A 13,474-nucleotide genomic window follows, 5' to 3' on the forward strand; every position below is an offset into this window, starting at 1 on the left:
TGGATCCCAGACAGTGATTGGGAAAATAAAAAGTAAATTTGGATATAGACATGGTGAAAATTAGGCCACCCCGCCCAGATTCCCATCAAGAGGGCAAGGGCTCAAGGCAATACCCCAGGCTTAAAGAGATAATAATTCTAAGATTTTAAGCTAGGTAAAACTATGGCACAAAAAACTAGGTATCAAAAAAGAACCCATTTCTAAAGACTATACCAATGGAAATAACGCAAGAAATTCTACAACTTATAAACTAGGGACCAGGTTTTGTCCCTTGCACATCAGATAGCAAGGCAGCAACTAGTTGATAGTTGGCAGCAACTCTGATACTAACCACAGACATTATCCTCTGGTCAAGATTGGCTCAGAGATAAGGTGTATTGGGATGAAAGGCAAGGCCCATCAGCAGTATATCTAACTGCTGCGAGCCAGGAAGAGTAAAGGTATGCATGGCAGCTGGTCCACAAAATCAGAGATCCGTCAAGCTGGAAAAACCACTGCAGTCTTGCAAACCCAACTATGTAAGAGATGTCTATCACTTCCCCTCCACCCACAGCCCCTTCTTAGAGAATCTATACTACCCACAGCCCTTAAAAAGAAGCCCTATATACCCAAGACTATTACCCTCTTTAACCACAACTGACCAGACCCAAGCTGAACCAATAACATTTTCAGAATGAAAATTATCATTCTAAATGATAATTTAGAATTAAAATATAAGACTGAGTTTATTAGATAATGTCGAGCAGGCCAAAATCAACACTATGGCAAGTGAAAGCCACAACAAGCAGGGAACACAAGGAAAACAAACTCAAGATCATACCAGCCCAGGCATATATAAAAGGAGGAAGAGGCTAGCCTGATAATTTTCCAGTTTCGTTTATGCCTATTGGATTAAAAATATTTATTAGTGACTGATAATTCTTGGATAAAATTTCCCTTGAAAAGCAGTCTCATTCTTTAGAATTTGGGTTATCTTTAATAACATATAATTTTCATTTGCTATACTGTTATTTATAGTCCTGTGTTAAATATTCAGATTCAATTATAATCATTCTATTCCTAAATGATATTAAGTTATACTTTAAATATGATCCAATATCCCAGGATCCACAAATCTCAGTAAGAAGAAAGCATACCCTTCCCTTCAGCAATGAGCATCCAAATTTTACTTATAAAATTGTTACCATATTTTACCCTGTTTAGATGTATAAAAGGTTAACATCTAATTCCATTTACAATGCTGATCCAGCAAGAAAGAAATTAATTTGGCATTAGAATAGTAACATCAATTTCCCATGTATCCGAAGTAATGCATTTACTGGAAAGAGATTAATATCAATTCCATAAATCATTCACATGCTTTTTCCGGAGTTGGAGACATCTGAGTAATGTCATATATGTGAGCTGATACTACTTTGTGCATACTCCATTCATTAATCTATGCCTGGGGTTGCGGAATAGTTGTCAGAAGAAAATATAAAACTTGGAAAAGAATCAATCTTTCTGTTCTTAATTTTTTGTGACTTGTTTTAGGTAAGGTAAGCCAAATGTTGCCTGCAAAGTGATGACACTGATCCATACTGACAGCCAGTATTTTCAGGAAAAAAAAATTTTTTTTAAATCAAACGTGGTCAATTGTCATCCTAGTGGTAACAACCACTTAATACACATATGATAAGACAATGTGTAAATGTTAATGTAAAGATTACATTAAGCATCCTCAATAAAATGCTGACTGAAAAGAGAATTGAGTCTGAACCTCTCCCTGTAAACATCAACTCTTCCTTGTTACTGCTGAATTTCATAATCACACAATCTCAGAGTTCTTTGTGTCAGGGTGCTCCATAGAAATAGAAGCAATAAGGGGTGTGGGTGGGTGTATGTGTGTGTAGAAAGAGATTTATTATAAGGAATTGGCTCATACTATTATGAAGGGTAACAAGTTCCAAAATCTGCAGGTAGCAAAACAGAGTCCCACAAGAGCCAGTGGTGTAGTTCCAAGCAAATGCCAGCAGTCGCAAAACCTAGGAAGAACCAACATCTCAGTTCATCTGAACACAGAAAAAAAACTGATGTCCCAGCTCAAGGCACTCAGGCAAGAAGAGTTTCTCCTTACTAAGGGGAGGCTCAGCCTTTTTGTTATATTCAGGTTTTCCCACATTAGGGAGGGCAACCTACTTTATTCAGTCTACCAATTTAAATGTTAATCTTATCTATAAATACCTTCACAGACACACCCAGAATAATGTTTTACCAAATGTCTGGGCATTCCATGGCCCAGTGAAGTTGAAACATAAAATTAATTTTCACAGTACCTCAAAGATCATCTACCAACCCCCAAATTACAGGCCCCAGACCCCTTCATAACAATGAGAAAAACAAGACCCAGATGTGAGCTTGGAGCTCCTAATGCCCAGTAAATATTAGTTATTTTTGACCAATTGATAATTATTAACCTAAATGTAAATCTTTCATTACAAGTCACATGTGGCTAACAAAACTACAGAAAAAAAGGAAGTATGTGATCCAAAGGAAAGAACCCAGAACTTTGAGTCAGATGAGGATCAAATCCTGGCTCTGTAATTTACTAAGTTACTTAAATTTTGATCCTCAGCTTCCTCACCTGAAATAGTGCCTATTTTATAATTTTCTTAGAATTAGAGATAAGGTATATAATGTTTCTTACATAGTAGCCCTCATGTAGTAGATGCTCAATATTTCCCTAACACATTGTTACATGTTCACTTTCTGGACACATGGGAGAATTCCATTTTTGCCCTCCTGAATATAGACATGGCCATGTGACATGTTTTCACTACACAATGTGAATGGAAATTATTTGTGACCCTTGAAGGGTTTTTTTTATTACTTTAAAATCATAGTGAGAAATTTCTCTCTTGCCACAAATTCACAAAACCAAAAGTCCTTATATTTTTATAGTATAGTAACAACTTACAGAATATTTCCTTATCTTCTGTCATTTGCATACAATAGCAGTATTGTCGACTAGGCAGGACAGCCTTCATTAGTCCATTTTAGTGACTAGATCACACACTCAGAGAAGGTAAGTGAGTGCCCAAGGCCACATATATAATAAGTGCCAGGTCTTCTGATTCCCAGGGAATACAATCAGTTAATGGGAAAAAAAAAATCACACTGACAGTAAACTGTTTTGTAAAATAATTTATTGACATGTTGATTTGTTTTGGTGTTTTGTGTAGGATACCCCACATTCTATTTCCCCACACACTAGACATAACCCCCTACTACACACACACACACACACACACACACACACACACACACACACACACACAGCCCATACTCATTCTTCTCCAAGAGATCTGAAATGATCTCTTGCCTCAGGGGAGGTTTATGTGACAGTAAAAAGGCAAAAGTAGCCTCTAACATTTTTCTTCCTCAAGTTAGCCATGATTATGCTAGTAGAAAAGGGGTCTTCCATTGGAAACAGAAAAGGGGAGGAAATAGTCCCACACACTGATAAAGTGATAGAAATCAAGGATCCCGTGAGTGGTGGAAGGAAGAAGTGCTCCCTGACAGTCCTCAGCAGGGGATGGTTGTGCAGGGCCTAGGGAAGAAGAATTCTGGGCACTAGGGCTCTGGGTCTAGGCAAAGGCCCCAAAAAGACCCCCATTCCCAGCTTGCAGCAAAGCATTCCACCTTCAAGGAGCTACATGGGCTTGGATGATAAGGATGTCTATATCCAGACATTTCAAAATCAGAAGGCCTCATCTCATTGTCTAAGTATCACATAAGCCTCTTGGCATTTTATGTAATGGTAGGGAAAGAGACAGAGCCTTAGGGAAGATGAGAAATTAAATTTCCCCAAATCCCAATGAGATGGAGAACAAGAGTCAGATTAATTTTATTTAAATAAACTAAAATAATTTGACATTTATTGCTGAGTATATGAACTAGAATCCACACCTACAACATACAAACAGGCCAAAATTCTTCTGAAAACATATACTTTTTTTTTTTTTTTTTTTAAGAAAACAAACTGAGGGTTGCTAGAAGGGAGGTGGGTGGGGGGATGGGTTAAGTGGGTGGTGGGTATTAAGGAGGGCACTTGTTATGATGAGTACTGGGTATTATATGTAAGTGATGAATCACTAAATTCTACTCCTGAAACCAATAGTACACTATATGTTAGCTAACTTGAATTTAAATAAAAACTTGGTCCTGAGTTGGGAGTGGGCGAGAAATCAGCATTTTGAGAAAATGAAAATAATACCAGTTCAGCAAAGTTTCCACAATGAGGAATAATAAATCTCTAAAGCTAACATGTGATGTTTTCCTTGCTATAACCAGAAAGTGATTTTGATAGTGAGTTATCATCACTATTATCTTATATTGTTCTCTGGACTCAAATGTATATAGAAAGTAATAATAATTTCACAAAGTACTTTCCAGGACCATAGGAAATAAAGCTGTGAGAGACTGCATAAAATTAAACCAGGAATGGAATGTGACCAAGAAGCAGAAGTTTTTGTTCCTGAACTCAATGATGGGCCTAATAATAAAAAAGTTGGAATAAGCAAATAAATAAATAAACAAATAAATAAATACTTGGAAGGAAAAAAAAGAAAACATATACTTGTCAATTTCAAACCTAGGACATTTTCCTGACCATTCCTAAAGGACTAAGTTCTACGAATCCACAAATGTCACCCTTTCTCCATAAATTGCTAGATATTCCAATTATCTACCTCCATCAATGAGGAACAATATATGGTATGAAAACATGCAAATAGTCTTCCCAGATTAGATACTCACTAAAAACAGAGAGTGAGTTAAAGCTCCCCAAAGTAGTAGCAGTTACACTCCCATCTACTCCATTTAAAGGGTCTCAACTTGCTGTCCTATGAGCTAACATAGAACATCACACTGGTTATTTGTTTGTACTCCAACTTGGAGATGCTCAGGTTGTCATGAATAACCCAGCAAATAAATAGATCAATGTTGAATAACCAGAAACTAAGGTATATGAGCACAGGCTTAGAGGTCACCTAGGCCTGAGCTGAACTCCAGGTTCTGCCACTTACTAGTTGTGCACAGTTAAGCACATCACTTTAACTTCTCTGAACCTCAATTTCCTTTTCCAAAACTAGGAATAAAATGTTTGCCCTCCTTTTTGTCCAGGATTTATGAGAGACCACAATAGATGTGAAAACACTTTGTTAACTACAAAATGCTATATAAATATTAGGAATTATTCACTTTTCTGCTTGCTCTTGCTGTTGTGGTTATTATTTTCCATCAGATCCTAAGGTCTACCAGGAGTAACACATGGTAAGTTTTTACAAATAGGTCCATGTTATCCAGTGTACTCTGTGAAGGGACAGATACAAGAAAGCCTCTAAATTTATTTATTTATTTACTTACTTATTTATATATCATTCATTTAAGGAACATGCATTGAGTGTCTATCATTACCAGACATTGTTTTAAGCATTCAATATTTAACTATATCTCCATCAACCTCTCATAGTGACCATTAGAAGTACTTCTTTTGGCCATCTGTATGACTTCTTTGGAAAACTGTCTATTCACGTCCTCTGCCCATTTCTTAATCAGATTGAGGGTTTTAGTGTTAAATTCTTTATATATTTTGAATATTAACTCCCTATCAAATTTATCACTTGCAAATATCTTCCCTCATTCAGTAGGTTGTCTTTTTGGTTTTTTGATGGTTTCACTGTATGAAAGCTTTTTATACTGATGCAATACCAGTAGTTTATTTTTGTTTTTCTTTAACTTGCCTGAGGAGACATATCTAGAAAAATACTGCTACAAATGTCAAAGAAATTACTGCCGATGTTCTCTTCTAGAATGTTTATGGTTTCAGGCCTCACATTCAGGTCTTTAATCTGTTTTGGAGTTTATTTTTATGTATGGTGTAAGAAAGTGGTCCAATTTCATTCTTTTGCATGTAGTCGTCCAGTTTACCCAGGACCGTTTATTCTTACCTCCTTTGTCATAGATTAATGGACCATGTAAGTGTGGGTATATTTCTCGGCTCTCTATTCTGTTCCATTTGTCTCTTGTCTATTTTTCTGCCAGTACCATACTGCTTTGATTACTATAGCTTTGTAGTGTATCTTGACAACTAGGCTTGTGATTCCTCCAGCTTCGTTTTTCTTTCTCAAGACTGCTTTGGCTATTTGGGGTCTTTTGTGTTCCATACAAATTTTAGGATTATTTGGTCTAGTTCTGTGAAAAATGTTATTGGTATATTGATAGGGGTTACATTGATCCTGTAGATTGCTTTAGGTAGCATGGACACTTTAACAATATTAATTCTTACAATAAGGAATGTGGTATATCTTTACACGTGTTTGTATCATCTTCAATTTCTTTTTTTTTTTTAAAGATTTTATTTATTTATTCATGAGAGACAGAGAGAGAGAGAGAGAGAGAGAGAAGCAGAGGGAGAAGCAGGCTCCCAAGGAGCAGGGAGCCTGATGTGGGACTCGATCCCAGGACCCTGGGATCATGACCTGAGCTGAAGGCAGACACTTAACCATCTGAGCCACCCAGGCGCCCCTTCAATTTCTTTTATCAATGTCCTACACTTTTCACAGTATAGGTATTTCATCTCCTTGATTAAGTTTATTTCTAGGTATTTCATCCCTTTGGGTGCAATTACAAATGGGATTGTTTCTTAGTTTCTGTTACTTTGTTATTAGAGTTTAGAAATGCAACAGATTTCCGTATATTAATTTTGTATCCTATTACTATACTGAATGTATTTATTAGTTCCACTAGTTTTTGGTGCAGCCATTAGGCTTTCCTATATACAGTATCATGTCATCTGCAAATAATGAAAGCTTTTCTTCTTCCTTGCCAATTTGTATGCCTTTTGATTTCTTTTTCTTGTCTGACTACTGTGGATAGGACTTCCTGTAGAATGTTCAATCAAAGTGGTGAGTGAACATCCTTGTGTTCCCTATCTTAAAAGAAAACCTTTCAGGTTTTCACCACTGAGTATTAGGTTAGCTGTGAATTTTTCATATATGGCCTTTGTTATGTTGAGTTATATTCTCTCTAAACCCACTTTGGCGAGAGGTTTTATCATGAATGGATATTGTACTTTGTCAAATGCTTTTTCTACATCTACTGAGATGAACATATTGTTTTTATCCTTCCTTTTATTAATATGGTGTATCACACTGATTTATTTATGCTTATTGAATGGTCTTTGCATCCCTGGAATAAATCCAATTTGATCATGGTGAATGATCTTTTTAATATACTATTGATTTTGGTTTTCTAACATTTTCTTGAGAATTTTTGCATCTATGTTCATCAGATTTTTTTATAGTTTTTTATTTTTGTAATCTCTCTGGTTTTAATATCAGGGTAATGCTTGCCTTGTAGAATGAATTGGGAAGTTTTCCTTCCTCTTCTATTTTTTCGAATAGTTTGAGCAGAACAGGTATTAACTCTTAAATCTTTGGTAGAATTCACCTGTTAAGCCAGATGATCCTGGCCTGATTCAGTTTTAAGATTGCATATTTCTAGGAATTTATCTGTCCAGGATTCAGGCATATAATTTTTATAATATTCTCTTATAATTCTTTAAATTTCTATAGATCAATTGTTATTTCTCCTCCTTCATTCTGATTTTGAGTCCTCTCTCTCTCTCTTTTTTTTTTATGAGTCTGGCTAAAGATTTATCAATTTTGTTTTTCCTTTCAAAGAATCAGCTCTTGGTTTCATTGATGTTTTATTTTATTTTTTAGTTTCTATTTATTTTCACTCTAATCTTCATTATTTACTTCTTTCTACTGAATTGGTGCTTTGTTTGTACTTCTTTTTCTAGTTCCTTTAGGTATAAGATTATATTGTTTGGGATTTTTCTTAAGATAGGCCTGTATCAGTACAAACTTCCCTCTTAGACTGCTTTTGCTGCACCCCAAAGATTTGGGACTGCTGTGTTTCCATATTCATTTGTTTCCATATTTTTTTTTATTTCCTTTGATTTCTTAGTTGACCCATTGATTCTTTAGTAGCATGTTATTTACCCTCCATGTGTTTCTTATACCTGTTTTCTAGTTTCAACACAACTGTGGTCAGAAAAGATGCTTGATATAATTTCGATCTTCTTAAATTTATTGAGACTTGTTTTGTGCCCTAATGTGATCTATACTGGAGAATGTTTCATGTGCCCTCAAAAAGAATGTGTATTCTGCTGTTCTTTAGATGGAATGTTCTGTATATATCTGTTAAGTCCATCTAGTCTAATGTATCATTCAAAGCCACTGTCCCCTTATACATTTTCTGTCTGAATAATCTATCCATTGATGTAAGTGGGGTGTCACAGTCCCTTACTATTAAACTGATAAGAACAGATACTACACTTGATCTTAGCCAAAATGCAGAGAAGTGATTGTGAGAGATAGTAGCCACACTTGTGGTGAGCATACCATAATGTATAAATTTGTGGAATCATGTCTTACACCTGAAATTAATGTAACACTGTGTCAACTATACACAAATAAATAAAAATTTATTTCTAAAGTCCCCCACTATATTACTATCAATTTTCACTTTATGTCTATTAATATTTACTTTGTGCATTTAGGTGCTCCTACATTGGATGCATAGATATTGACACTTATTATATCTTCTTGTTGGATTAATCCTTTTCTCATTATGTAATATCCTTCTTTGTATCTTGCTTTGTTTAAAACAGTCTTTGTTTTAAAGTCCACTCTGTCTGGGGGTGCCTGGGTGGCTCAGTCAGTTAAGCATCTGCCTTCAACTCAGGTCATGATCCCAGGGTCCTGGGATAGACCCCTGTATCAGGCTCCCTGCCCAGCAGGGAGTCTGCTTCTCCCTCTCCCTCTGCCCTTCCCCCCAGCTCGTGCTCTCAATCTCCCCCTCTCTCAAATAAGTAAATAAAATCTTTAAAAATAAATAAAAAACAAACAAATAAATAAATAATAAAGTCCACTTTGTCTGCTGTAAGTACTGCTACCCTGGCTTTTCCCCCCATGGTTCCATTTTCATGGACTACCTTTTTCCATCCATTCACTTTCAGTCTGTGTGTGTCTGTAGCTCTGAAATGAGTCTCCTGAAGGCAGCATGTATATGGGTCTTGTTTTTTTCATCCATTTCATCACCATATGTCTTTTGACTGGGGGCATTTACTCCACTTAACATTTAAAGTAATTACTGAAAAATTTTTTAAAAAGTAATTATTGTTAGTTATATAGATACTGCAATTTTGTTGTTTTCTGTTTATTTTTGTATTCTTCTCTTGCTCTCTTCCCTTGCAGTTTGATGGCTTTCTTTAGTGTTATGCTTGGGTTCCTTTATTTTCTCTATGTATATATCTATTATGGGTTTTTGATTTGAACCATAGGGTTCATACATAACATCCTATGTATATAGCAGTCTATATTAGGTTGATGGTCATTTAAGTCTGAACAGTTTAAAAGTACTAAATCTTTAACTCCTGTTCACATGTTATATATATAATGTCATATTTTACACTTTTTATTTTATGTATCCCTTGACTACTTTTGGTAGATATAATTGATTTTGCTACTTCTGTGTTTTAAACCCCATGTGGCTTTATAAGTGATCAATTAACTACCATTACTATATGTTTGCTCTTACCAGTGAAATTTTTTCTTCAATGATTTTCTTACTTCTAGTTATGGTCTTTTCTTTCCACTTAAAGAATTACCTTTAACATTTCTTGTGAGGCTAGTTTAATGGTGATAAGCTCCTTTAACTTTTGCTGGGAAATATTTTATCCCTCCTTCAATTCTGAATGATAATCTTACAGGGTACTGTATTCTGGGTTGTAGGTTTTGTCCTTTCAGCACTTTGAACATATCACACCACTCCCTTCTGGCCTGCAAAGTTTCTGCTGAAAAATCATCTGATACCCTATGGGGTTTCCTTGATACATAACTCTTTGCTTTTCTGTTGCTGCTTTTAAGATTCTTTGTCTTTAATTTTTGCCATTTTAATTATTATGTGTCTTGGTGTGGACCTCCCTGGGTTCATCTTGTTTGGGGTTCTCTGTGTGTCCTAGTCCTGGATGTCTGTTTCCTTAGCCAGATTAGAAAAGTTTTCAGCTATTATTTCTTCAAATATGTTTTCTTCCTACTCTTCTCCTTCTTTCCCTTCTGGGATACCTATAATGTGAATGTTATGCTTGATAATGTTGCAGAGGTGCCTTAACTTATTCTCATTTTGTATTATTTTTTCTTTTTGATGTTGAGCTTGGATGTTTTCCATTACCCTACCTTCCTGATCACTAATCTGTTTTTCACATCCTTCAATATGCTATTGATTCCTTCTAGTGTATTTTTCATTTCAGTAATTGTATTCTTGCACTCTGACTATACTTTTTTTTTTTCTATCCTTTAGTAGAAATTGAGTTTATTCTCTCTTCACTCAAGTCTGGTAAGTAGCTTTGTGACCATTACATTGAACTTTTTATCAGGCATTTTGCTTATTTCTACTTTGATTAGCTCTTTTTCTGTGCTTCGGTCTTATTCTTTCATTTGGGACATATTCTTTTGTCTCCTCATTTTGTCCAATTCTCCCTGTTTATTTCTATGTATTACATAGGTCAGAAATCACCTATGTAAAAGATCTCCTGTGGTACCCTGTAGCACAATGACCCCTGGTCACCAGAACCAGGCTCTACAAGGGTGTCCCCTGAATGCACTACATGTTCCCTCCTGTTTTAGCTAAGCCACATTGCTGTGGGCTCTCCGGTGAGTGGGGCCAGCAGTCAGACTGACTTTTCTCCAATTAACCACTGTGACAACTGTGGGCACACTGAAGCCCCACATCGGCACACTGTGACAACGGAGGGGCTTGCTCCCTGCATAGCCATCTAGGAGGCCCAGCTGCCAGAACTGTGGGAAATCTCTTTTGTGGGGTTATCTTCCCCACTCTTCAAAACAGGAATAACTTTTGAGGGGTACCGATTCCAGCCAAGTTGCCTGCCAAATGTGGCAGGGCAGGAGTAACCTTGGAGGGCACCTACAAAGGTAAGACTAGAGGGCTGGGTAGGTCAGATCCAAAGGAGAATACTGGTGTGAAGCATGTGGTGCTATAAAGGTATATGCAGAACGTGAGAACTGGCTCCCATAAGTATAAGGCTATCCAAGCTGGCAAAGTGCAAGAAAAATAATGCCCACCAGCACTTTTGTTCCCAGAAAAATCTCCTGCAGACCCTTGGCCCTCCAGCATATGTCCTAAAATTAGACAATAAATCTCTTTCACATATACCCCAGGCCCTTTTCAAACTGCTGCTTCTATGCTGTGTCTCAGTTCAAGTCATTTAGCATTCTGGCTCTTTAAGCCCAGAGTCTTAGTTTCCTATAATCGTCTAGATCCTCTAGAGTTAAATCCAATTGATTTTGAAGTTCCTGGGGTTAAGCCCCACTGATTTTCAAAGTTAGACCTTAGGGCACCTGGGTGACTCAGTCATTAAGCATCTGCCTTTGGCTCAGGTCATGATCACAGGGTCCTGGGATCGAGCCCTGCATTGGGCTCCCTGCTCAGTGGGAAGCCTGCTTCTCCCTCTCCCACTCCCCCTGCTTGTGTTCCCTCTCTCACTGTCTCTCTCTCTGTCAAATAAATAAATAAAAATCTTTAAAAAAATTTTTTTTAAAGTTAGACCCTAAGGGAACTCATCTTTCCAGTGCAGGTCCCCAGAGCCAGATATGCCCAGTGATCCCCTTGTTCCTATATGCTTGTGATGTCCCTCCTGTTTGTAGTTAGTTGCACTGGGGATTTGGTTCCCAACAACATCTCTGTCCCTCCTATGCTTTTCAATGTGGCCTTCTCTATACACCTAGCTGTGGAAGATCTGTTCTGCCAGTCTCGGGTCATTTTCAGCATTAGCTGCAACACATGTAGTAGTTGCCTCACTGTATCCATGGAACGGGAGAGCTCAGGATCCTCCTTCTCTACCATCTTCCCTACACTTTATCAAGTCATGGGAAGCTTTAAATTCTATGTTAAAAGGCTTGGGCTTCATTTCATAGATAATGAACATCCCTTGAAGATTCTTATCTATTCTTTTTTTATTATTATTATTATTAACTATTCTTAACAAGCTAATGCTATTTTTTTGGTCTACTCCTATTGATTTTAATTCCATGCTACTCCAAAGATTTTTTACAAATGTGGCCTCTCTTATTTGCTCTTCTAGTAAGTGATGACTCTGATATGCCACCCAACATCTTATAGCTTCCCAGTGAGACTCAGACAGAATATAATGGGCACTCAATACACTGTTTTCAAAACATTGATTAAATGAATGAATGATTATAAATGACTCTACCTTCTTTGTTGATAAAGAACAGTCTTTTTCTTTTGTTTTTCAAAATGTTGTTTTTCAAAATGTTTTATAATCACTATAATGACTAGGTCTTTTTAAGACCTTATTTTTGAAGCTTACATGAATATTCTGCATCACATGCTAAAAAATCATGGCTCTTATTTCTCTTCAGTGAAAACAGGGCAAGAAGGAGGAAAGGAGGTGGTGAAGAAGGAAAAGGAGGAAGAGAAGAGAGTTAATATTGTTGCGATTTATGGAGTGTCTACCATGTGTAAGGCATTTGATATATTACCTTGAGTGATCTTCACAACCATTCTATGAGATACTTTACTATTCTACATATTTTAAATTGAAAAACAATTTCAGAAAGGCTAAGTATGATGGTTAATTTTATGGATCAAAGTTGCCGGGCCATGGTGCTTAGATATGTGATCAAACGTTATTCTGGACACTTCCCTGGAGGTGTTTTATGATGAAATTAACATTTAAATCAGTGGATTTTGTGTAAAACAGATTGCCCTTCATAATGTGAGTGGGCTTCATCCAATCAGGTGAAATTGTGAATAGAACAAAAGACTGACCTACCACTAGCAAGAGGAAATTCTGCCAAAAGACAGCCTTTCAACTTGAACTGCAACATCAGTTCTCTAGATTTTTCCACCTGACAACACTCAAACTTGAACTGCAGTACAGGTTCCCCCCCAGATCTCCAGCCTGCCACTCTATGCTGCAGATTTTGGACTTCCCAGCCTCCATAATTTCATGAGCCAATTCTTAAAATAAATCTTTTTATTACATAAAGATAGATAGATAGATAGATAGATAGATAGATAGATAGATAGATGATAGACAGATACTTTCTGTTTCTCTGGAGAATGCTTAGTACAACACTAATTAACTGAAACAAGGTCACCCAGGTAGTAAATAGTAAAACCAGAACTCACAACCAGATCTGTCTCTTTCCAAACCTAAAAATCCACTAGCTACATGATTTCCCATAAAATATATTTAAGCATTAAAATATCAAAAATGAAATCTACATTTACATACATTTTTAAACTATTTCAACATCTCTTTCTGTAAATTTATAAGTAAAAAAAACCATTTCTTTCTTTTGTTGGCACACTCTTCATA

General features: G+C 36.5%; 1 protein-coding gene and 1 pseudogene across 1 annotated transcript in view; both read right to left on the minus strand.

The window, feature by feature from the left end:
* Positions 1-13,474, minus strand: part of LOC113933182 (BEN domain-containing protein 5) — a 1,542,215-nt gene that overhangs the window by 1,363,329 nt on the left and 165,412 nt on the right. The window lies entirely within an intron of this gene.
* LOC113917813 lies at positions 8,296-8,414 on the minus strand (annotated as a pseudogene).

The sequence above is a fragment of the Zalophus californianus genome, chromosome 4 (genome assembly GCF_009762305.2).
Source record: "Zalophus californianus isolate mZalCal1 chromosome 4, mZalCal1.pri.v2, whole genome shotgun sequence".
Classification (NCBI taxonomy): Eukaryota; Metazoa; Chordata; class Mammalia; order Carnivora; family Otariidae; genus Zalophus; species Zalophus californianus.